Here is a 25,579-nt window from a genome sequence, read left to right on the forward strand (position 1 = left end):
TCTATTCCCTCAGTCAAACAAAGGTTTAGAATCAGACTACCTACAGTTCTTTCTTTTTTGGGAAATAGTAAATATTAGCTTTATTTTCCCCCATCACAGAAACTCATAACTACTATTTCCTCCTGATTTTTCAGATTAGCAATGGCTTCCCGTGAGCTTTTTCTAGAAAGTTAGCACAGGCCTTACCTTACTGGAATCTCCTCCACAACAGCTTAGTCTTGAATTCAAAGCTTCAGGGATGACTATTAGGTAGAAGGATAGATCAGATAGAGCTCTTCATTAATGAATGGTGAGATCCGATACAAAGAGATTTTGAAAGATACCAAAGAAACAGTGCCACTGTCTAGTTTCACTTGGGAAGTTGACCAGCCAGACAGTTAACCGTGTACTGAGCCTGTGGAGGGAGATTCCAACTAGCTTAGGACTTTAAGGCTCCTCCTATCAAAGTTCTTCACTTACTGTTTTTTTCCAGACAAGTAAGACCAGTTTTTACTCCTATTAACTTGAAAATTCAGCCCAAGATACTTAAGTGTGAGAAAATGAAAGCAAATAGCTCCTTCTCCATTTTGTTTCCCAAATTTTAAGGGAGTTTACAACCTAGAATAGTGTTTCACAGCATCACCCCAGGCCAGCAGCACCAGCATACCCATAAACTTGTTAGAAATGCAAATTCCTGGGTTTCACCCCAGACCCCTGAATCAGAAACCTTGAGGGTGACAACAACCTGTTTTTAAAAAGCAATCCATGGTGATTCTGATGCACAGTGAAGTTTGAGAACCACAGCTTAGAACATTCCTGTCTGTCTTCCAAGTAGGCCAGTAAACTCCTTAGCTTTGGGTGATGCTCAGTTTGCAATTATAATTACACCACAGAGAGAAGTGAATGACCTAGTAAATCCTGCCACATCCACAGGGCAGGGGAAATAGCTGGAGGAGATAATGTGATCATATTAGCATCACACTGTGGCCCTTGGAGCAGGGCATAAGTAGGTATGAAATGAAGTCTAGATAATCTAATCCGGCATTGGGACCAGATAAAGAAATGTGTTCAGGCCTCCTAGGACTATCCCTACCCCAAGTGTTTGCCCTACATATGATATGTTCTGCATGGCATCAGCCTAGATGTAGTACAAGAACCTGGCAGACCACATTAGGAATCTTACATTGATATTAAATTCTTTCATTCAACTATGCATTCATTCAAGAGATAACTGATGGGCACCTATGTGCTCAGCTTTGTCTGCTGGAAATTTTAAGTAGTGAAACTGCTATAGCAGGCTTCCTTAACTCTCCACTCCTTCAGGAACTGCTTGGAGAGGAGTTATGTGTCTTTTCCAAATAATGCTGAGCAAGGCATATCTTGCCATTGCCTTGGATTGAGCTCTTTCAACTCTAATGAATACAATAGGGCTGAAAAGCTTGATTATGTCATGGACATTGAAGACTAGTACTTGAATTGTAATACTACTTTGGATCTTGACTTTTGGGCTGCCTGGCATGCACATGATGTGGAATTCAAATCCTGTTTAAAAAAAAAAAAAAAAAGAGAGAGAGAGAGTTCACCACATCTTTCAGGAACTAAGCTTTTCTTGGCCACTGTTGTGATCAAACTTCAGGGTTAGGAATACCAGCCCCTTCAAGTCAGAGAGTCTCTGAAGACTTAAAAATAAGCAGCTATCATTCCCATCATGAGCAAATGACCCTGGCAAAACCAGCTATCTCAACAAGTAAGCTTAAGGGTAGGGGTCTCTCAAATGGCATTTTCTTGAAACAGGATTGATTGCATTGTCTAGTCCTATCTATCTCTAGGAATTAGGGAAGATGTGATGTGCTGGAATAGGCTAAGATTTGAGGAAGGGATTTTCTGAAAAATGTTGATGCTACTGCCAAGTTTCAGACAGTGTCGAACTTTCTTAAGTAAATCAGTCAATAGACAGTGAGGTGAGAAATGGGGTATGATCTTCCAATATAGTGACCTCAAACCACAAAACTAGTTGTATTCCTTTCAGTCGTGGAGGCTTACTGAAATCAGAGGCCACCTTATCTTGTATATTGAGATAACCTATTTGGAGAATATACCATCCAAAAATTGGTCCTCTGGGCGCTTCCATATGTATATTTCAGGATTTGTATATTTCAGCCCCAAACAGAACAATGACTACTGTGGCAGTTTGATATTATTTATGAATTTCAAAAAAGGTAATTGATTATGATTATAAACTGGTCAGTTTGTTTGGGCATAATACCCTTTGATTGTATTAGCTGAGATGTGTGATTAAATTGTGTTAAGATTAGGACTTTGATTCAACCACGTCACTAGAGTGTGACTCAGCATTGAGTCCCAGCCCCCAAGGACTGATAAAACAGACTCTCACACAGAAGTAGACACAGAGAGAAGATACACATAGGCTCCTGCAGCCCTGGGAAGAGAGAATGAGCCTGATAGTCTATAGCTGACCTTGTTAAGAGAAGAGAGCAGCTGAGTCCAGAAAGAAACGAGCCCTGGGGAGAGAGATGAGCTTATGCCAGCCTACAGCTGAGAAGAGAAGAAGCTGGGACCATGGAGCCTTAAGAGGAAGAAGGAAGGGTGAACCCTCGCAGTCATCATCCTCCATCTTGCATCAACACGTGGCAACAGACTTTGGATAGGAAAGTTCCTCTTATGGTACCTTGAGTTGGATTCTTTAGGGCCCTGTAACTGTAAGCTTCTACCCTAAATAAATACTCTTTTATAAATACTTTTTATAAAAGCCAAGAGATTTCTGGTACTTTGCATTAGCACCCTTTGACTGACTAATACAACTACATAAAGTGCGGTCCAGTATGATGAGTTTTTGAAGGGTCTTCTGGATAGCACTCACTATCAGCCTACTGGAATATGAAGAATCATATACACTAACTGTTGAGATACCAAAATTGTATGCTGGAAAAAATGCATTAGTTTATACAGAGTTTCCCTAACACTATCTGGAAAGCTTTACCTACTCACCATCCTCCCATTTTTCATTGGTTGCCTTTCCCTAACAAGGGTGAACTTATAAATACACCAGCCTGAGAGCTTTATAAAGTTCAGTGATGAACGAGAATGGTAGTGGGCACATATTGTCACAAGAATAACATCAGAGTTTGAATTTCTATCCTTTTTCATGAGACACACAAAGATCCCAACAGGATTATTTCAAGCACACAACTTTCATTAAAACTGAAAATTTTTATTTACATAATCCCAGGAGAATTGTTCTTCTGATTCCAAGTTTGCACATAATAAAGACAGTCACATTCTTTTTTTTTTAAACTGATTTTGTAAAAATATTACATTAAAAAATATATATATATGAGGTCCCATTCAACCCCACCACCCCCACCCCACCAGTCCCCCCCCCCCCCCCCAGCAACACTCACTCCCATCATCATGACACATCCATTGCATTTGGTAAGTACATCTCTGGGCATCTCTGCACCTCATGGTCAATGGTCCACATCATGGCCCATACTCTCCCACATTCCATCCAGTGGGCCCTGGGAGGATTTACAATGTCCGGTGATTGCCCCTGCAGCACCATCCAGGGCAACTCTAAGTCCCAATGGCGCCTCCACATCTCATCTCTTCCTCCTGCCATTCCCCATACCCATCAGCCACCATGTCCACTTTTCCACCAATGCTACCTTTTCTCTGTGGACCTTGGATTGGTTGTGTCCGTTGCACCTCTATGTCAAGAGGAGGCTCAGATTCCACATGGATACTGGATGCAATCCTCCTGCTTTCAGTTGTAGGCACTCTAGGCTCCATGGTGTGGTGGTTGTCCTTCTTCAACTCCATCTTAGCTGAGTGAGGTGAGTCCAATAAATCAGATTGTAGGAGCTGAAGTCTGTTGAGGCTCAGGGCCTGGCTATCATGTTGTCAGTCCAGAGATTCAAATCCCCTAAATATATCTTAAACCCCAACACCAACTACAATTCCAGTAAAGTAGCATGAAAGTCTTATGAAAAGAGATCCCATCTGAGTCCAGTTTCATCACACAGTCACATTCTAATGTGAGGATAACTCCACATCCTGTTCTAAGAAGACCTTTTCCTTGATTGACCATATAGTTTAACAGCCAGATGCAGGTGAAACAAGTGGGGAGACTGCCTGTGTGGACAGTAGACAGGGCTGGTGAGAGTATAATTAGGTGAAGCTCAGGATCATGGTGTGCTAGGCTTGCTGCAGCATAGAAAGCTAGCCAGAAAGTCTCGAGTGCAATAGGAAACCATATGGTAGATAAAAGACAGCAACATTGATTCTCTGGGATCATCCAAGAAGAGTATTATGGGTGTGATCCAAGCAGTGTATTAAGGGATAATTCCCTGGAGTATGTGCATGGGCCCAGTAATGCTTGAGCCTGCTGAATAGGTCAGGCATATGTGTCTCCAATGGTTTGAAACCAACTTTACTTGGATCTACGGCTATGAATCAGTTTCCCAAATCCATGGTTTCAGGAAGAAGGGATTGGTGGGCCTAAACCTGGCCATTTATATCATTACTTCCCAGGGCAGAGAATTATTTACTTAGAATATGATATATGTGCAGAGGCACAGGCTATATGACTGAGACCGCCATTTAGCCAATATCAAAGGAAAATTCCTTCTTCACTCCTCAATAACTTCCAATAACTCCTTCTTCCTTCCCTCTGCAATCACTCATGCTAGGGGCCCAGGTAAACTATCTGGAAGGCATGGCCTTGAGGATTATTGTGAATCTAGGCTAATGGGACAAAGATGATCTATGCCAAATTATCATCTTAGCCTGTTTGACCTGTCTGGTTCCTGAGACTATTTATTCAAATTTTCCTGGGGGTGTGGGGAAATATTTCATGTCAAATCTTAGAAAAACAGACATAAATCCATGTCATACCAGTTTCCTGGTCATTCTTTTCCAGTGGGCCCTGAGAAAGGCAGTGCTCACCAAATCTAACTGTGAAAGTGGCTTCATAAAGCCCATAATAATACATCCAGGAATTCTGCATAGTTTCCCTATTTTATCCAGCTGCTTATGCCATGGGATAACATACTTCTCAATCTCCTTTCTTAGGCAGGACAACAGAAATACCACTTTTAAATGCCAAAATGTCAGTGTCCGTCTCTTCATCAAGATTCAAAGCAGAATTAAGAATCACAGCCTTTCCAAATATTTTCAAAATAAGAGCAGTCAATGTCCAGAGTTAGTGGCTAGAATTGTGGAAGTCAGGTCTGCAAGCACAAGAAGATTAATCAACTCTACCCTTGACCTTTATATTGACTCCAAAAGCCACTAGCGAGATACAGAGGCCCTAAGATCCACTTTTGTTAGGTAGGTAAAACCACTGTGATGTAGGAGTCTCCTCTCTCTCTCAGAAAGGTGGTTGTCCATTATGATTGGCTCTGTCTGAGGTGTGGTGTTCTGGGAACCTGAATATGATCTGGGTGAAATACCAGTGGCCCTCAGGATATTATGCATGAAACAAAGATAAACTCTCAGAGACAGTATAATGAGAGGAACTCAAGTCAAAGCTAAGAAAACATTCCAAACGGATGGTCAGTATGAAGGACTATGCTGAGGAGTCCAGGTAGATGGCAACAACATGGGAATGGGGGAAACTCATGAGCACAAAAGGGTTTAAAGTAGAGAGGAAGACTGAGCCTGCAGGAAGAGAGCAGTCGGTGTTAACGGAACCCCTTTGGCCTTGGCAATGGTAGGAATGGATCCAATCAAGTATCCAGTTCTGCTTGGAAAAGGCCTGTGCACCTTGGGTCTTCTAAAGTCACCTGGCTTTAGGTATTCTTCCCAAACTGTGGGAATGTCCCTAGATGTTACTGGAAAGAACTCTAAGAAGGAAAAGTTATTGAATATTAACAACAACAACAAAAAAAATTTGCATGAAGGGAAACATAGATGAGTACAAAAATAGAAAACTGAATTTGGCTATCATGTAGCTTTTTGTGACTTTAGTGAGAGTCATTTCTGAAATAAATGACAGTAATGAATAGGAGGTCAGAAAGTGCTATAGCTAGTATAGACTGTAGTTTACAGAAATTTAGCACTTAAGGGAAGGAAGCAGATGGGTCAATGTACCTTGAGAGGCAGAAAAAGAAGTTGTTAAAATGGAAGTGACAGAAGTGTGTATGTGTGTGTTTTAGGTTGAGGGTCAAGAGTCAAAAGGAATTATGCCAAGAGTGAGGGTAAATAGATGATCAGGACCCTGAGGATATCAGGAAAGGTTGTGCTCTGGAGCAAAGTGAAATTTCACTCAGGGAAAAGAGAAGCAACTCCTCCCATAAGGCGGAAGAGGTCAGACTATAAATAGGAGCACACCAAGTTCACCTACATGCATTTTGTATATATATACACTTTTTTCTAAAACTGGGAGGTGCCAAGCTATCCAATAAGATAGTTTCTGCAGATGGGACCTAAAGTGTAATTATTCATCTCCTTCCCTAAATCAATGGATGGTTCTTTGTACAAGAGGGAATGCAAAGGGTCAAGAGCAAGCTTTCAGGCTCAGAACACCTGATATAAAATGGCTCAGAAGTAAGGAAAAGAAATCAAAGCCATGTTCATCTTGTTAGGCTTCTGGATCAAGAGGACATTTTGAGCACATGGTTGAATTTCACCCCACCCTTCAAATGTCTTGTTTCATTTAGTTTCCTACTTCTTTATTATGAAAATCTGACATATAAATTTGAAAAGAATAAAATAATGAACAACCATATACCCAGATTTAAGGTACATTAACATTTTGCTTTAAATACAAATATTATACACATGTGTTTGTGTGTCTCTATAAATTTATTTGCTGAGCTATCTGAAAGTGGGTTAGATATAATGATAGCCATTAAATACTTAAGCATTCATCTTCTAAAATAAGGAAAATCTATATAATCTGATGGCTGTATCTCTAGGAAAATTAGAAAAAATAACCTTTTATCATTCACTCTCCATATTCAATTTTCCCAATCATACAATGTCTTTTATAGATTTTTTCAAACCAGAATCCAATTATTTATGTACTACTACACTCAGTTGTTTCAAATCTTTTGTCAATTTTAAACTAGAACAATCCCACACACATATTGTTTTTTCTTTCCATGACACAGACATTTAAAAAGACTTGAGCATTTACCTTATAAAATTCCATATTCCTCATTTGTTTCATTGTTCCTCATATTATTTAACATATTCTTAAGTTGCCTGAATTTCCTATATACTGGAAATCAGAACTAAACTTATAATTAAATTCATATGAAACATTTTAGGCAAGGGTATTTCACAAGTATTGCTGTTATTCCATGTGGCATTTCATCAGGAGATACACAATGTCAAGTTCTCCATATAAATGATAAAGTTTGATGATGACAGATCTCTGTTTTAAAGGTACATTTTCCCCATTGCAAATAGCAAATACAGGCATACCTCATTTTACTGTGCTTGGCATTATTATGTTTTGCAGATATTGCATTTTGTACAATTTGAAAGTTTGTGGCAATGCTACATCAAACAAGTCTATTGGCACCATTTTTCCAACAGTGTATGCTTACTTTGTATCTCTGTGCCACATTTTGGTAATTCTTAACAATATTTCAGACTTTTTCAATACTATGAGATCTGTTATCATGATCTGTGATAAGTGATCTTTGATGTTACTATTGTAATTGATTTGGGGCACCACAAACTGCACCCATATAAGACAGTGAACTTAATCTATAAATGTGTGTGTTCCAACTGTTCCATTGACCAGCTCCTCTCTTGTCTCTCTCCCTCTCCACTGGCCTCCCTATTCCCTGAAACTCAACAATATTGAAATTAGGCCAATTAATACCCATAATGGCCTCTAAGTGTTCAAGTGAAAGGAAGAGTCCCATGTCTCTCACTTTAAACCAAAAGCTAGAAATCATAAAGCTTAGTGAGCAAGGTGTATAGAAAGCTGTGCTAGGCTAAAAGTAAGGCCTCTTGCACCAAACAGTTAGCCAAGTTGTGACACAAAGGAAAAGATCTTAAAGTGCTACTCCAGTGAACACATGGATGATCAGAAGGCAAAACAGCCTTATTGCTCATATAGAGAAAATTTAGTGGTCTGGATGGAAGATTAAACCAACTACATTTCCTGGAACCAAAGCTTTAAGGTCCTAACTCTTTTCGATTCTATGAAGGCTGAGAGAGGTGAGGAAGCTGTAGAAGAAAAGTTAAAAGCTAGCAGCAGTTGGTTCATGAGGTTTAAGGAAAGAAGCTGACTGCATAACATAAACGTTCAAGGTGAAACAGCAAGTGCTGATGTAGAAGCTGCAGAAAGTTATAGAGATTTAGCTAAGATAACTGATGAAGGTGGCTACACTAAACAACAGATTTTCAATGTAGACCAAACAGCCTTCTGTTGGAAGAAGATGCCATCTAGCATTTTCATAGCTAGAAAGATGTCAGTTCCTGGCTTCAAAGCGTCAAAAGACAGGCTGATTCTCTTGATTGGGGCTAATGCAGCCCATGACTTTAAGTTGAAGCCAATTCTAATTTACCACTCCAAAAATCCTAGGGCCTTTAAGAATTATGCTAAATCTACTCTGCCTATTCTCTATAAATGGAAAAACAAAGCCTGAATGACAGCACATATGTTTACAACATGATTTGTTGAATATTTTAAACCCACTGTTGAGACCTACTGCTGGGAAAAAAGGATTCCTTTCACAATGGTACTGTTCATTGACAATGCACCTGGCCACTCAAGAACTATGATGTAAATATACAACGAGATTAATGTTTTCATGCCTGCTAACACATCATCCATTCTGCAACCAATGGGTCAAGTAGTAATTTAACTTTCAAGTCTTATTATTAAATAAACATATTTTGTAAGGCTACAGCTGTCATAGATAGTGAATCTTCTAAAGGATCTGGCAAAGCAAATTAAAAACCTGGAAAAGATTGACCATCCTAGATACCATTAAGAACATTCATGAATCATGGGAGGAGATCAAAATATCAATATTTACAGGAGTTTGGTTTGAGAGAAGTTGCTTCCAACCCTTACGAATGACTTTGAGGGGTTCAAGACTTCAGTGGAGGAAGTAACTACAGACGTGGTAGAAACAGCAAGAGAATTAGAAGTGGAGCCTGAAGATGTGACTGAATTGCTGCGATCTCATTATAAATCTTGAAAGGATAAGGAGTTGCTTCTCATGGATGAGCAAAGAAAGTGGTTTTTAGAGATGGTGAAGATGTTGCGAACATTGTTGAAATCACAAACTAAGGAGTTATTACATAAACTTAGCTGATAAAGCAGTGGCAGGTTTGAAAAAATTAACTCCGATTTTGAAAGAAGTTCTGAAGCTAAAGTGTTACCAAACAGTATTGCATGCTACAGAGAGATCTCTCATGAAAGGAAGACTCAATCTATGTAGCAAACTTCATCTCTGTCTTATTTTAAGAAACTAACATAGCCACCTCAACCGTCAGCAACATTGAAGCAAGATTCTCCATAAGCAAAAGATTATGACTCGCTGAAGGCTCAGATGATGGTTAGTGTTGTTTAGCAACAAAGTATTTTTAATTAAGGTATGTACATTGTTATTTTAGACATAATGCTATTACACACTTATCAGACTATGGTATAATGTAAATATAACTTTCATATTCACTGGAAAACCAAAAAATTTGTGTGACTTGCTTTATTGTGATATTCCTTTCTTGTGGAGGTCTGGAACCCAACCCCCAGTATCTCCAAGGTAGACCTGGATTTCAGGATGGCAAAATGGTGATTTCTAATGGTATCATTTCTTCTACACTTATTAACAGGCAATCTTCTGCAATCCTCAGAATAGTTCCTACTCTAAAAGCAATATGGTAGTCCTTGGGGCTACCCAGCAATATTCTTTATTTTTCTTCCTCCTGGGTACAGAATGGGTATATTATACAGCTTTTATTTCAAAACAAACAATTCAAAATCTTAGGGACATATTACAATAGACATTTCTTACTCAGGCCTGTGATTTACCTGTGGCTCAGTTGTGGATCAGCCAGGTTTTGCTCTATCAGCACCACATGCCTCTGAGACTGAAACTCTGAAGAAAACAGCAATCACTACTGAGAACCTGCTCTTCTTCTGCTGGATTGTATGAGTGTAAAAAAGAGTGAAAGCACAAACTGCCCTTTACAGCCTCTGCTTGGGGCCAGCACACTAACAATTCCACCCACACTGTGTTGGCCAAAGCAAGTCCCAAACCAGTGGAAGGAGAAAATGTACTCTATCCCTGGGGAATGGGAAGGCAGAAAATTATTTCCTACAAATAGTATACAATCTGCCACAGTGGGAATGAGCTTTTTCACCCTCCTAAAATGGGCACGACCATGTAATATTCTTGGGCCAGTGAAATACAAGTAGACATCTGGTATGTTTTCCAGCACTTTACTTTCTACTGCCCCAGTGACCTACATCATTCTAAATGATAGAATCTCTATCACTTTGCATCCCTAAGTAAGGATGATGTGGATCAAAACACCCACCAACCCAAGATAGACAGGTAGTAAAAGTAGAAATAAATTCTCTTGTTCTAAGCCAGTAAGATTTTGAGGTTGTTACTGCAGTATAAAACTGCCTATCCTGACTGATACAAAAAGGGCAAAGCTTGATTATTTCCTTTTAATTACCAATTAAATCACAGTAGGGAATCAATGCACTAGTATTCTCCATTGTGGAGAATAAGCTTTTTTTCCTTTTTTCACTTTTTCAATTATCATTATGATATGGTCAATGGCAGACATTATTCTCTTTGATGCTCATATTGTCCCAGATTTGGCCACTGGGAGACCCTTGAAGTTAGCGCCTTCTGACAAGATGTCCACCAATTAGTCTTTGGCATTTCTTTGCTAAAGGTACAAGAAGATAGTCTAAACTCACCTTGAATTTTCTCTGCCTCGAATCTAGAATTATCCATTTCTCCAAGGAGTTCTGCTTCCTTTGACTGAGAACGGCATTTCAAAAATAAGATCTTAATTCCAGAGGAATTCATTGCTTACTGGAGCATAATAGTTCCTAGGCTTTCATTGAACAGAGTGCTTTCTTGTACTCTCTCTGTCTCTGTCTCTATTTGTCTGTCTGTCTGTCCCTCTGTGTCTCTCTGACACACTCTCTCTCTATAAATGTATACACACATTTATAATATACTTTTAGACTGTATGTAAATAAATTACAGATAGATTACATGGATTCTACTGATTCTACTATATATAGTACATGATATATATGTTACATATACAAATACATTTTTATGTATATGTGTGTATATGTTTGTGTGTATAAAATCTCATGCTCCTATTAGTAATTCCAGCCCAGATTTTTCACTATAGGATTTTTTCCTTTTAACTAAAAATCTTGGTTAGTATTAACATTTTTCCTTACTTACTTTTTTCTATAATATAAATAAAATAATTTCAAAATAACAATACCAACAATATAACTACTTTTTTAAGTTTAAGATTTCCTTGACTTCTTTTTGTCATTACAAAGTATGTCACCAAATGATACAGTCTTATGTGCAAAAGACTTCTTGAATTAATTCTTTTTACCTTGTATTTATCTTATCTAATCAATATGAAATTCAATTTGCTACAGTTTTTACTAGAGAGACAAAGTATTTTGCAATTAAGATAGCTAAATCCAATACAGGGTAAAGTTATCCCATTTTGTTATATACACATTCCTGCCTATATACCCCCCAAACTCTGTTTCCTTCTGGGGAGGCACCTGTTGAATGACCTGTTAGGGCCAATATAATGGGTCCTAGGACAGCTTGCTCTGTCACCTCTCCCCACTTTTGTGATTGCCTATGCTATTCTCACAGCTATTGTTTCTTTTTTTTTTCTTCTTAAACTAAAATGTCTTTCCTGCCCCAGAGCTGGCTGTGAAAAGCTTTAGGTACTTAGAATCCCTACACTAATAAAATACAAAATAAATAAAATAAGCCCTCATCTTTATAGCTCTTGAACCAGATCTGGAAGATTGGGTTATCATGTACAAAACTGCCACTGAGGTGAGGACCTGACTGCAGGGATGACAGAGAGACTCTGGGGAGAGAAGGTGAGGGAATGGGATACAGCTCAAGATAAAGGGCTGGGAACCTGGTATGACTATCGTGAAGAAGTGCTGATTATGGCATCCAGTGCTGTGAATATGGTCTGGGGAAGCCTCAGGGAACCTGAGTCAGGGCCATATGATGCCCATGGAGGTCAACTGTGTTCCAGTTCAACACAAGTTCAAACAAGAGGAAATGCGCTTACCCCATTACACAAAAACAATAGCAACAACTAATTCTTAAATAGCAGTTACTATTCTAATGATTTACTTCTATTATCAATTTAATTTCTCCCCGTTCCCTGCCAGACAACTCTGTGGTAGGTGCATGTTTATTCCCATTTTACCAATAAGGAAACTGAGGCAGAGAGAGGTTTTGTAACTTACCCAAAGTCATAGAGATAGAAAGTCACAGAGTCAGGATTCAAACCCAGAGAGGATCATCCAGAATCCAGCATATCATAGGAAGCTCTTCCTCCAAGAGTCAGGTATTTGACTATGAAAGTTAAAGAATTATTCAAGACAAGTGAGATTCTTAATTTCCTGCGTAAAATGGTGATAGAAACTATTGAGGGAGCCCTCAAACCAAGTTTTCAGTTCTAGTTAAACTTAATCCTTAAGTGAATGGAGGATAAATTTTTTGTTTAGACTCTCGTCTTGGCACCTAGTCTAACCCCATACTCCTATTCAAATAACATACTGTGACAAGTGTTTTAATTATAAACACAATGTGGTCATTTTGTGAGTGTACTGTGAGCATAATCTATGTAAGTGGGAAAATTATGAGATCCCAGAGACCAGCTTGTGAGATTTTATAAGTTATCTGTTTTTGTTTGTTTTCTAGGTTTTTACTTATTTACTTTGCATGTGTAACTTTACCCACCATGACACCTGGGCTCCCAGTTCTCTCTTATACTCTAGAATCTAAACCTGGACTGCGGCGGCTTGCTCGGTCGGTAGAGGTGGGGTCTGGCTGCGGACAAGGGGTCGGTCCAGCTTTGGACGAGGGGTCGGTCCCGCTTGGGACGAGGGGTCGGTCTGGCAGCAGACGAGGGGTCGGTCTCACAGGGGTTGCGCGGTTCGGCTGACGGGGTCACCCGGCGAAGCCGGCGACGAGGGGTTCACCTGGAGAAGCAGGCGACAAACTGGGGACAAGGGAGGCCAGGCCCTTGTCAGGGGCTCTCAGGACTGGAGGGTGCACGGCAGAAAAACTACCGCGGAGACAAGGTAAACACGCAAGTCCACTTTATTGAGGGAGAGGCAACAGTTTTATAGGGGCTGGGGAAGGCTGATTGGTTGAAGCCACGCCCTGTTCTGATTGGTTGCCGGCGAAAGGTCAGTGGGCGGTACTGGACGGGGGAGGGGTGGTGGTTAGGGATTGGCTGTCGCTGTTGCTGGGGGAAGGGGCAGGGTTTAGGGATTGGTGGCTGCTGTTGCTGGGGTGGAGGGCAGACTTGAGTTTCCCGCCCACGCCTGGCTGTTGCTGCTGTCGGGGGAAGGGAAAAGGACAGACTGGAATTTTCCGCCCACGCCTGGCTGTTGCTGCTGTGGGGGGGGGGGGGGGGGAGGGAAAAGGGCAGACTGGAATTTTCCGCCCTGCGCCTGCGCAGGGAGAAAGAAGAAGAAGGGTGCCGCCCCACAGGCATCGTGTGGCGCCATCCGGGAGGAGGGGCGGCCGTGGAAGCATGGCTGCCGAGAAGGGGAGACCCGAGGGCACTCTGCGCCCATGCCGAGCTCCCTTCAGGGGTGGCGGTGAGTCCGACCAGCCACCCTATTATGGGGGCAGCGGCTTGGCCTGCCGCGGCTGCTCCCCCGCCAGGCCAGCAAACCACACTTCAGCCCGAGGGGTGACCGCACTGGACTCCAAACACACATTCTGGTCTTTGGCAGAAACAATTCTCTGAGCTTCCTATGCCGATGTTATATACTAGGTAGTGATCACAGGGTGCTCTACTGACAAATACTGCATTTCAAGAGCATTCTCCCAACTGGAAAGTAAAAATGAAAAGGAAACAGAAATTCAATGGATGTAAAGTGGTGAGAAACCACTCTTCTTCTTGGCACTCAATTTAAAATCATGTTGAGAATTCTGGGCTTTTCTGTTTATATATGTTTTTCATCTCCAGCAAAGAGTGTAAGCCAAGTGCCTACAAAGAGCTATTGCTAAGTCCCACCTAGCTGCTGGGCTACCACTATGCAATAAGTCAAGCAGAGAAATGACTGGATGGATGAGGAGATGGATGGATGGATGGATGGTTGGATGGAGGGATGGAGGGATGAAAGAAATAATCATTACTCTTCCACTCTCTTTGCTCTTGGTTGATTTCATCATTTATCTGCCTTCAGCAGATACTAATTTGCAGAGAACAGAATCATCTCAGGAAAAGGTTTACTAATAACTGTAAATATATTAGTTCAAGTGACGCTAGCTACTGCAACAGAAAACTAAGAAATCCCAGTGGCTTAACACTGAAAAAATGAATTCTTGCACACATTCCAATCTGAGGTGCATGTTCCTGGCCAGGCAGCTCTCTTTTAAGCAGTGACCCAGTTTCCTTCCATCACTGTGGCCATGCCATCCTCGAGAGCTGGCTTCCAGCAATATCACTGGCATCTATACCCAGCAAGCAGACAAGAAAAAAGGTAGTGGAAAAAGGTACATTTCTCTTTTTAACTACCTCTGCCTGTTAGAGATATATATCACGTGCCACTGGTGAGAAATAATGGCTCAGTCCTATCTAGTTAGAAGGGGGTCTGGAAGATGTGGTCCCTGGAAGGAAAGCATGAACTTGCAGTGAAAAGTTAGCTGTCTGTGCCACAATAGCTCCAAGGGACTTAGTTGGGATCCTGTTTTGAGAGCCGCTTGTTTAGGAAAATATGGCACTGGCAAGGAATTTAAAGGAAAATAAAAGATTAAAGGCAGCTATCTCTCAAAAATCTTTCATCAGGGTAGAAAAAAAATCAGTCTAGGGAAGCGGACTTGGCCCAATGGATAGGGCATCCACCTACCACATGGGAGGTTCAAACCCCGGGCCTCCTTGACCTGTGTGGAGCAGGCCCATGCGCAGTGGTGATGCGTGCAAGGAGTGCCCTGCCACACAGGGGTGCCCCCCGTGTAGGGGAGCCCCACGCGCAAGGAGCGTGCCCCATAAGGAGAGCCGCCCAGTGTGAAAGAAAGTGCAGCCTGCCCAAGAATGGCACCACACAAACGGACAGCTGACACAACAAGATGATGCAACAAAAAGAAACACAGATTCCCGGTACCACTGATAAGGATAGAAGCTGTCACAGAAGAACACACAGCGAATGGACACAGATGGCAGACAACTGCGGGTGGGGGTGGGGGTGGGGGTGGTGGAAGTGGAGAGAAATAAAAATAAATAAATAAATCTTTAAAAAAAAATCAGTCTAAGCTCACACTGTGAGATGATTTCAGTAGGTTTCTCTCTTCCTTATGTCCTGCTCCTCCCTAGTGTTCTCCTGACAGGCATTTGGCACTGGCATGGTGACCCCTAGCTTTTGGATCTCTCTATTTAGTAGCAATTCTCTTCTATTTTCTCAAGGTACTGCTCGGTGGCTAGAGCTAATCAAAAGCTAAGATGTCCACAGATGACTCAAGCCCCATCTTGATAACATTTGCATAATAACATGATCCTTATTTCCTTACTCCAAAGACTATACAAACTTTGGACCCCATGAAAATGATTTTAGCATTTTAGATAAGCCAATTTAGGAGAAATTTGTCAGGCAGTTAATCCTTTGGAAACTCCTCAAATCATAGTGTACAAGTAGCGGCTTCTATATATGAATAAAGTCAACCAACTAATAAAATACTAAAACTTTAAGATCTCTGAGATTATTTTAGTTCTTTAACTCTTAAAAAGACCCTTAACATGCACTTATAAATCGAAAGGACATTATGAAATAGGAAAAACATATTCTCCATTTTACTGACGAGGAAACTGAGACTCAGATAAGTTAAATGACTTTCCTGAAGTCACAAGGCTAGTAAATTATAGACTCAAGACTAAAGCCAAGATAACTTGAAAGCTAAATTCAGTGCTTTTTCATTATTCTGAGAAAAATGAGCCATTGCCCAATGTTTCCAGGGTATTTAGAAGTTTCTGTCTTTTAAATTGTCTCCTAGCGGAATACAGTAAGGATCAGAGTGGACTTAATGATATCCTATTCATGAACTATTGTGGTTAATAATTGAGAAAATGTGGCATTGGTGTGGAAAAAGGGGCCATGGTGGCTGCTGGGTGCGGGGAATGGGAGGAAGAGATGAGATGTGGAGGCACTCTCGGGACTTGGAGTTGTCCTGGGTGGTGCTCCAGGGACAATTGCCGGATGTTGTATGTCCTCCCATGGCCCACTGGATGGAACGTGGGAGAGTGTGGGCTATGGTGTGGAACACCGGACATGGGGTGCAGCGATGCCCGGAGATGTACTCACCAGACGCAATGGATGTGTCATGATGATGGGCGAGAGTGTTACTGTGGGGGGAGTGGTGGGGTGGGGGTGGTGGGGGTGAATGGGGACCTCATAGTTTTTTAATGTAATATCTTTTTAAAAATGAAAAGATTGAGTAGAATTTGGAAAAAATTAAAAATTAAAAAATTAAAAAATTAAATAAATTGTCTCCTAGCAAAAAGTAGCCAATTTACTTGTTTTCAGACCTGGTCTCATTTTTGAGGTTCATTTCCTTCTTTTCTCTCTGGCATCTATTACCTCTCAGTCCACTCAGTCCATATTTTGATTTGCCTCTTCCTCCACCTTGAATATTTCTGACAGTCAATTATCTGGGGTGGGGGTGAGGGGATGGGGAGAAAGTTCATATTTTAATTAAAGGTATATGCCTGAACTTACTACATTTGCTTCTCAATCCACAGGAAGTTTCCCACAATCATTCCTTTCCTTCCCACCCACCCTGCCAATCTGCACCTCAGGGCAGTATTTCACTCTTTTAGCCTCCTCCACTTTTTCTTTTTTTCTCTCTCTCCCTCCCTCCCTCTGCCTTCCCTCCCTTCTTTATTATCATGAAAGCTGATGCAGGAAGCAGATGTGGCTCAGGCAATTGGGCTCCCAGCTACCACATGAGAGGTTGCTGGTTTGGAGGCAAGCTAACACAGCAAGAAACTCAAGAAGAAAAAACGAAATAAGAGACACAACAAAGCAGGGAGCAGAGGTGGCTCAAGCAAGTAGGTACCTCCCTCCCACCTCAGAGGTCCTGGTTCGGCTCCTGGTGCCTCCTAAAGAAACAAGGAAGATGAACAGACACAGCAAGTGAAAAACAACAACGGGGTGGGGAGAAATAAAGTAAATCTTAAAAAAAAAAAAAGCTGATGGAACAAGCACTAAACCAAAGCTGGTAGAAAAGCAAGTGAAGGTCTATGACCTGCCACATATGTTTAAAACATGACTCAAGTTATAAACCACAGATGGAAGTGAATTCCTTCTCAAATTCCAATGTAAATCAGGACTGCTATATAGGAGGGCTGGTGTGTATCTGTCACTAAATTATCCTTAGGAGAAAACCTACCTCACTGAGTACATTTTCTCAGATTCCCTAATTTGTTCAAGATATTCTTTACAGTCCTCATCTCACAACCCTTCTTTTCCACAACACTTATTCCTTTAAACATTTTCTCACAATTTCTCACCCTCCTTTCCTTGGCTCATTTTGTTTTCAGGAAATCTTTCTTAATTATTAATGCTTCAGAGTGATGGTTCTGCTCATTTCTTCCTCTCAAAACTTACAATATTAAATTTCTTGAAGTTGTTCTATAATATTTTGTTGCTCTGAAATTGAAGTTGAACTAAGAGAATTGAAGTTGGCAAATTGTGGGCCAAATTCAACCTTAGCCTGTTTTTGTAAGGATCCTAAGATTCATTTTTACATTTTAAAGGGATGTACACGAAAACAAAGAATAATATTCCACCGAAACTTTATGGCCCCAAAGCCTAAGATATTTAACATCCAGACCTTAGCAGAAAAAGATTGCCAACCTTTGTTCTAGACAATTGAAAAGTTCTGGTCCCCAGTCTATGGTCATCCTAAACCTTTATAATTCACTGAAGTTCTCTTCCCAGGTTACTACAGTAGAAGATACAGGATTATAGGGCAATGAGTTGCAAAAAGGAAATGGACCCTAAGGTCCCTAATATTTTCCCTCATGTGAATATGGCCACTTTTAGAAGAATTTAAAATTCCTTTGTATTTCAATTTGCTGTATAGTGGCTATGGTATTTTTGGTCATAAAGGACAACTCAGGTCATGGCCTTCTATTTCAAAGTATCAGGGGTCTACTGGAGGACCAGCACCTGCCCTCCCCAGCCCAGTAGAGTAGGAAGGAAAAAGGTGAGGGGCTGTGGCATGCAGGTCAGCAGGATGATTATGCAGGAAAAAGGACTGAATACCCCCCAGGCGGTGACAGAATCTTCCCAAGCCACTCCAAGCTAGAAACCTATTTTATTATTTTCCCCACATTTGCATGATGCCTCCTTTCTCTGCTTCTGCCTCCCCTGTTAGCAGAGGAAGTTGTTACTGGGGAAGTAAGAGTCTAGGAGGCAGTGAAAGCAGTGTCCCCAGAGAGCCAGATATTGGTCTGCTGCTTTGAAACAAATATCAAAGACAGGGTATGTCATGAGCATGTAACAGCATATACCTGGAAAAGTCTGCACCAAAACACCTGACCTTGTGAGAGGAAATATGGTCTCCCCAGCCAAACAGGATGAAAGCAAAATAATAGATATCCAAGAGTAGAACAGCAAGCTTTATAGCCAAGACCTGCATAATGTAGGCACATAACAGCTGTAGAACAAGCCATGCTCACTTGGTCAGCCAGAGGCTAGGAAAGGTGATTTAGGAGACAAATGCGAACACAGTAAAAATTATAATGTCACGGGGAAAGACTCTTGCAAGCCCAAGGCATTGCTCCTACTAGAATATAAGAAGTCCAGTTTTCAATAAAATTTCCAATTTTTGGTACATGTTTATTAAAACTGTATGAACTGGTTTTTGTTTTTTTGTGTTTTGTGGTTTTTTTTTTATTTAAACCTCAGGATAAGATGCTTGTTTGGGGTCATATGGTTATAAATAACAAGACAAAGAATAGAAAGGCAGGGAGAGATGAGGCGGGAACATAGATGAAATCAGACAAAAGATGCAGCTTGGACTCTCAAAGGTGCCATCAAGAAGCTGTATAATTTTTCTCCAAGTTTCGGTTTTCTCATTTATAGAGTTGGAACAAGGTCCTCTTTTCAGGAATCTTGTGAGAATTAGAAGTTATTTTTCTCCCGTGGTCGATTCATGGCTGACCCCCCAGGGGGAAAGAGGCTTCTACGGGGCGTCAGGCCCCAGGACCTCCTGCTCCAGGAAACGCGGGGGCAGGGCTGGTCCGAGTGTTCCAGTGCCGAGTTACACCCACATTCCCAGGCACCGCTATATCCATATGTCCACTTCCCTTTGGAATAAAAGATTAGAAAACATACAGTTCTCACAGTCAGCACCACCGGAACTACAGGAATTCTTGGCTACAAAAAGGATTCCAATCCTGGGGCCAGGAATTCTGAGCAAGTCACCCCCGTCACCTGCGTTGCCTGCTGGGCATTCCCGACCCTGGGTGCCCTGTAAGGTCCCCTCCTTTTTCTGCCTCTCACTGTGAATCTCCTGTTTCCTGACATTCTCAGTCTCCTTAAATCCTTCTAAATACATTCACGTGATAGGAGATATTCCTGTCTGAAAATGGAAATTAGGGATGGAGGAAGTGAAACAGAGAGGAAAACACACGACCAAGATTTCACTGGCCTAAGAATCCCCACCATTTCCTGCACCGTGGCTACCTCTATAAGGTACCAAGTAATATCTCTTCCTTCTGGGCTGCCAAGCCTCTGGCTTTATCAGTAATGAAAATGTAACTTAAAATGGGTAGAATCACTGTGGAAACAATAAAGCAGAGCCAGTGAAACTGAATAGGAATATATGCGATGATTTAGCAATTTTATTCCCAGGCTATAACCTGAAAACATTTACACCAAAAGTACAAGAATATTCTAGTAACATTTTCAATAATAGCCAATGAACATGAATAAACCGCGTACGTTCAAGGACATGGACAAATCTCAGAACACAATGACGAAGGGAACAAAATCAACTCACAAAAGAATATGCTTCCATTTGCATAAAGTTTAAAAATAAACAAAACTAGGTGACATATTATTTAGGAATAGCTGTATACAAGATAAAAGCATAAGGGAAACTTAAGAGGATGATTGGTAACCGCTGGGGGTCGGCAGGGAGGCAATGGAGGAGGTTCAAAGGAACTGGCAGTGTTCTAATTTTAAACTGGCTGGTCAGAACTTGAGTGTTTATTTTATGGTTGTAATTACACTTTCTAAAACTGTTTGTATGCATTATATAGACCCTTGAGTATATATAATTTATTTCATAATAAGAAAAAATTAACGTAACCTAAATGTACTTGGGATCCCCTGAGTAGCTTCTGCTCTCACTCCACACTATCTTCAGCCCGTTAACGGCACCGGCATCAGCATTGCCTAGTATTGTAAGTTTTATTAAAAGTTGTGTGGAAGATGGAAAAGAAAGTTACCTATTGCACGGCACATAGAAGAAATTAAACTTTCTAATTAGTCATTTCCATTCTCCCTTTCTTTCTATACTGCTTTTACAAATCTCCCCTCCCCCGCCCCATACAACTGTCTCCTCCAAAGCCTCTGAAAGGCTCCTCTCAAGCTACAGCAATCCTTCTTCCCAACGTACACAGTGAACCGCACTGATCAGCTCTTGCTCTAAAAGCATGATTTAGGGGCATTTATTGCCTCCCCCACGCACACAAAAGATGCAATTGATCAAAAAACTATTGACTAGCACAAGAAACTACTTTCAGACAAGAAAAGGTGCAGCTGAATGGGAATCCATCCATGATGCAAAATAGGAGTAAAAATCCAAGGAGTACTGACAAATAAGGTAAGTATTGTAATCAGGAGCCGAATAGATTCAGTCATTTGTTCACTTTACTTAGCTAATGATTTCTCCTCACTCTGCAGTGAGAAGGCAGAAGCCATTAGCTGTGAAGTCCCACATTTTAGCAGCAACCTACAGACACACCTATTCACATGTACCCATCATATTCCTCCTCCCTCTGTAACTGGGAAACGGAAACTCCTTCCACCAAAGCCCACCATACCCCTTGGGTTCTAGACTCCACCTTTTCTTACCTTCCAGAAGACTCTAGCCTTTCTTCTCCTGAACCTCCAAACTCCCTCTCTCCTGGATTATCTTCACTGTCATACAAACACAATCGGCTACTGCTCATTAAAAATGGAACAACAATAAACCTTCACTGGCCCACATCCCTCCAAACTACTGGTTCACTTCTCTGCTTTTTTTTTTTTTTTTATTGACTTTGTAATAATATTACATTAAAAATATATATATATGTGAGGTCCCATTCAACCCCACCCCCCCACCCCCCCCTCTCCCCCCCCAACAACACTCGTTCCCATCATCATGACACATCCATACTTCTCTGCTTTTTTATAACCACATTTTGTGAAAGGGCACTTTTCATATACTGTTTCACTTCCTAAACTCTCTCTCAGTCTTCTCCTGCTATCATCTGGCTTCTGACCTCATCATTCATTGAGTCTGTTTTTGTTTTGTTTTGTTTTGTTTTTTGAGGTAGTGGGGCCAGGGATTGAACCCGGGACCTCATATGTGGGAAGCCAATGTTTAACCACTGAGCTACATTGGTTCACCCAAGATGATTTTTTCATTTGTTTTGTTTTTAGGAGGTATAAGAGATCAAACCCAGGACCTTGTACATGGGAAGCAGGCATTCAACCACTTGAGCTACATTTGCTTCCCTGAATCTGTTTTTGCCAAAGCACCCAGTGACCGCCACGTTATGGTAAAGTCAGTGGACACCTGTCTGCTTCATCTGACTAAATTTCTCAGCAACTGCACTCCCCCTTCTTTGAAACATATTTTTTGCTTCCAAAAACCATCCACTTGTGGCTATTTCTGCTCAGTTTTCTTTAAAGGAATCCCAATGGCTTGTCTCTCTACACATTCTTTTCCTAAGTGATCGCACCAATTTCCAAAGATTTTATCTGAAGCCTCCAAGCTCAAGGCTCCTACCCAACTTCCGATGCTGAACATTTACTTGGGTAATCACTCACACCTCAGATACGAATGGGACTCTTGACTTTCGCTCAGGTCTGTTTCTCCTTCTTCTAAACCTCCTACATCAGTAAATGGCATACATTACTTAAGTCAGAGAATCCTTGATTTCTTTCTTTCCCTTATCACATCCAAGTCATCAACAAATCTGATCAATTTTTAACTTCAAAAGATGCCTCAAACCCACAATCTTCCATCTTTACTGCCACTACATTATCCCAAGACTGTAAATGCTTCATCACTCATGATGGTACTGCAATGGCCTCCTTGCTCTTCTCCCAGGCCCTCCCTTCTAAACTTCTAACTAGGGCAACAGCCCTCTTATATTCTCACACCTGCCTCTTTCCATTCTTCCTTGGCTTACTCTGCCAAGAGTGGGTGGAGATCCACACTTAATTCAGAATCTTCATGCTGCTGTTCTCTCTGTCTTGAGCATTTGTCCCCCTACTTTTCTCCCTTGCCACCAATGAGATAGGCTTCTCATTCATCTTAACTCAAGTAGGTCCTACTTGAGTAGGTCCCTACATCAATCTCTGTCTCAGTTTCTTATTGTTTCCTTCATAACAAACTCATTACAAATTGCAGTCACTTCACTGTGTTTGTTTGTTTGTCTGTAGTCTGTTTACTTGTTTTTTGTCACTCTTCCCTACTAGAATACAGATTTCACGAGGGCTGGGACCTTGTCTTGTGCATCATTATTTAACCAGTTGCGAGCCTAGAGCTTGACATCAAAGAATTGCCAGATGTGATGACAGAAGCAAAGAAAAGAAATATTTATTATAAATCCACAAAAAATTAATGACTGCATTATAAATTAATTTATCACTTACAATGGGCCAGCCATTGTGTTAGGGAGACAGAAATAAATGACAAGTGAATACATCATGGTGAGCACCACAACAGAGCAAACACAGGATATGACAGGTATACAAAGGCAGGGCACATGACCTAGATGGAGTCAACCAGGGAAGTAAATCAAGAAAGGCTTGATATCTCAGAGGATGTTATAAGTTACCAAGCAAAGACTTCCAGGAAGGGCATTCAAAACAGAATAAAGAAAAATTGTACAAATCTTGGAAGAATGATTGACCTTCATGACTCTTTGCCATTCAACTCCAGCCAGAAGCGCTGAAACCAAGGGGTCTAATTTCTGCCCCATTTGCACTCTCCTTTCCTTAATGCAAAACTAGAAAAATGCACCACATTTGAAAACATCACTTCCTCTTACCCTCTGCCTCCAGGAAGTGACATTTTTGATTTATCTCAGGCACATGTCTTCTGAAGGATATTTTCAACCCACCTGTAAAATGTACCTACTTCAAATGAAAGGAACAACTTGGAATGCATTCTGAGTGGATGCTTACTACATTAACCTGAATGAGAAACTCACCAGAAAGGTGGCTACTGCAGTGTCAGAATATCCTTTACTCAATGCTTTCTTGAAGATGAACAAACCACTTATACACATGATGTCAGCACAGTCAAGACAAGCCCTCATTGGGCTTTCTCAATGCTCAGCGGAAGACAGATCTTCAACAAACCAAGAGCCTGAATCCACTGACCAGGAAACTTCTGGAATAGTGTATTTATAACAGAGAAGCTCCCTGTGGCTCTACTGTTAAAGTTACTCTATCAAAACATCTATGGTTAAAAACAAAACAATCAGCCAGAGTTGCAGATATGTGGTAGGTATTAACCAGAATATGAATTAAAGCAAGTTTCTAAGTCTAAGATCTGTGGATTGACAGGAGTCATTTCTCAGTCCCACTTAGTTAAGCAAAACTTTTTAATAAGATATTTCTTTCCATGCTATAGACTTGGATTTCTGCCTAAAAGCACAGAAGTTAAAACCACAAGGATCTTTAGAGGTAATCTAGTCTGCCTTTAATAACTGAAGAGCTCGTAGGCCAATCCCATGTCAAGACCACATGTGTAGAAAGGGTGCTGCATGACATCCCAAGCATCCACCCCAACCTGCCTCGACAGCCTCCTTCAGCTGCTAACAGTCCTCAGGGTGCAGGGCAAACACCACACTGTTAGACGCTTTCTCCACCCCAGGTCCTGCCATTTTTTGTGACTGTGTGACAAAGGTGGCATGTCCAGAACTCTGCCTTGTCTTTTCATTGACTTTCATTGCCATTAACCTTCTCTTTGCCTGTACTGCAATCATTAATACCGAATCTTTTCTGCATGTGAAATAATACAATCAAATAGTCCATCCTCTGAGAATAAACTTGGATCACTTCAGCTTGTTTACTAAATTACATCCCACGCACCAGTGTTCTGACTTCTTTTAACCCATCCATTAGCTTCCCTTCTGGCTTCACATCCATGCTTATCGAGCTCAGCATCTATGGCCCACCCCTTGCCAGCACCTAAACCTCCTCTGCCTTTCTTCTGCCCTCACAACTCCGCCCCCCCAAACTCTAAGTCTGGGTCTCTTTGTCTCTCAGCTTCCTCTGTGTCTGTACCCGGGCTTCTAACTGCTAATTGCTACTAGAAACAATCACACAACTATCAAGTCATAGTAACAAACTTCATCTGGGTTCTCCACATTGCCCCTCAAACCTACTGTTTCCTAGTTGTCATACTCTTCCAAATTCGGTAATTATTATTTCAGGTTTTCTTCATTCTCCTCACATAGTTGATTCCTCTACATTTGTGTTCATGCAACAAAATATCTAACTTCCTACTTCCTAGAAAATATGGAATCCATTAGATAGGTGCTCCCTCGACTTCCTAACCAACCCTAACCAAGCTGACACCTTTATCCAGACCTGCCCTAACCTCCTCAACTTCAGTCACCACAGCAAAGGTGATGCCTCCCATTAAGTCTTCAGCTAGGTTATGGATCCCACAACACAGCACTGTGGTTAACACCGCAAGTCTCAGGACAGACTACCTGGGTTTGAAGCCGAGCTCCACAACTTACAGTGTGGCCTTGATCACTCACAGAACCCATTTGTGCCTCAGTTTCCTCATGTGGAAAAGTGGGATGATAATAGCAGCACCTGTCTCAGAAAGGTTCTTAAGAGTTAAATGAGAGATAGCTCTTAGAACAGCTCCAGCACATAAAAGAGCACAATAATGATTTTCTTTTTTTTATTTCTGACTCCTTCTTTGTGACTGATCAATCTATCGATTACTTTTTCCTTGTTCCTTCAGCCTTTCTCTTTGTATGGGATGATTTCCATGAACATTTAAACATTTCCCCCCATTCCTCTTCCAAAAAAGAACAGCATGGCTTAACCGCACAGACCCTTCCAGCTCCCACCTCATCACCGAACTCCATTTCATAA

General features: G+C 41.2%; 1 protein-coding gene across 2 annotated transcripts in view; it reads right to left on the reverse strand.

The window, feature by feature from the left end:
* Positions 1 to 25,579, reverse strand: part of AIM2 (absent in melanoma 2) — a 140,854-nt gene that overhangs the window by 64,680 nt on the left and 50,595 nt on the right. Inside the window, exon 1 of one of the 2 annotated variants that reach the window (XM_004474250.5) lies at positions 187 to 390. The exons of the other annotated variant lie outside the window; for it this stretch is intronic. The gene's annotated coding sequence lies outside the window, so the exon portion shown is untranslated. Of the gene's footprint in view, positions 1 to 186; positions 391 to 25,579 lie in introns of those variants that run through there. 2 annotated transcript variants of the gene reach the window in all.

The sequence above is a fragment of the Dasypus novemcinctus genome, chromosome 13 (assembly GCF_030445035.2).
Source record: "Dasypus novemcinctus isolate mDasNov1 chromosome 13, mDasNov1.1.hap2, whole genome shotgun sequence".
Lineage (NCBI taxonomy): Eukaryota > Metazoa > Chordata > Mammalia > Cingulata > Dasypodidae > Dasypus > Dasypus novemcinctus.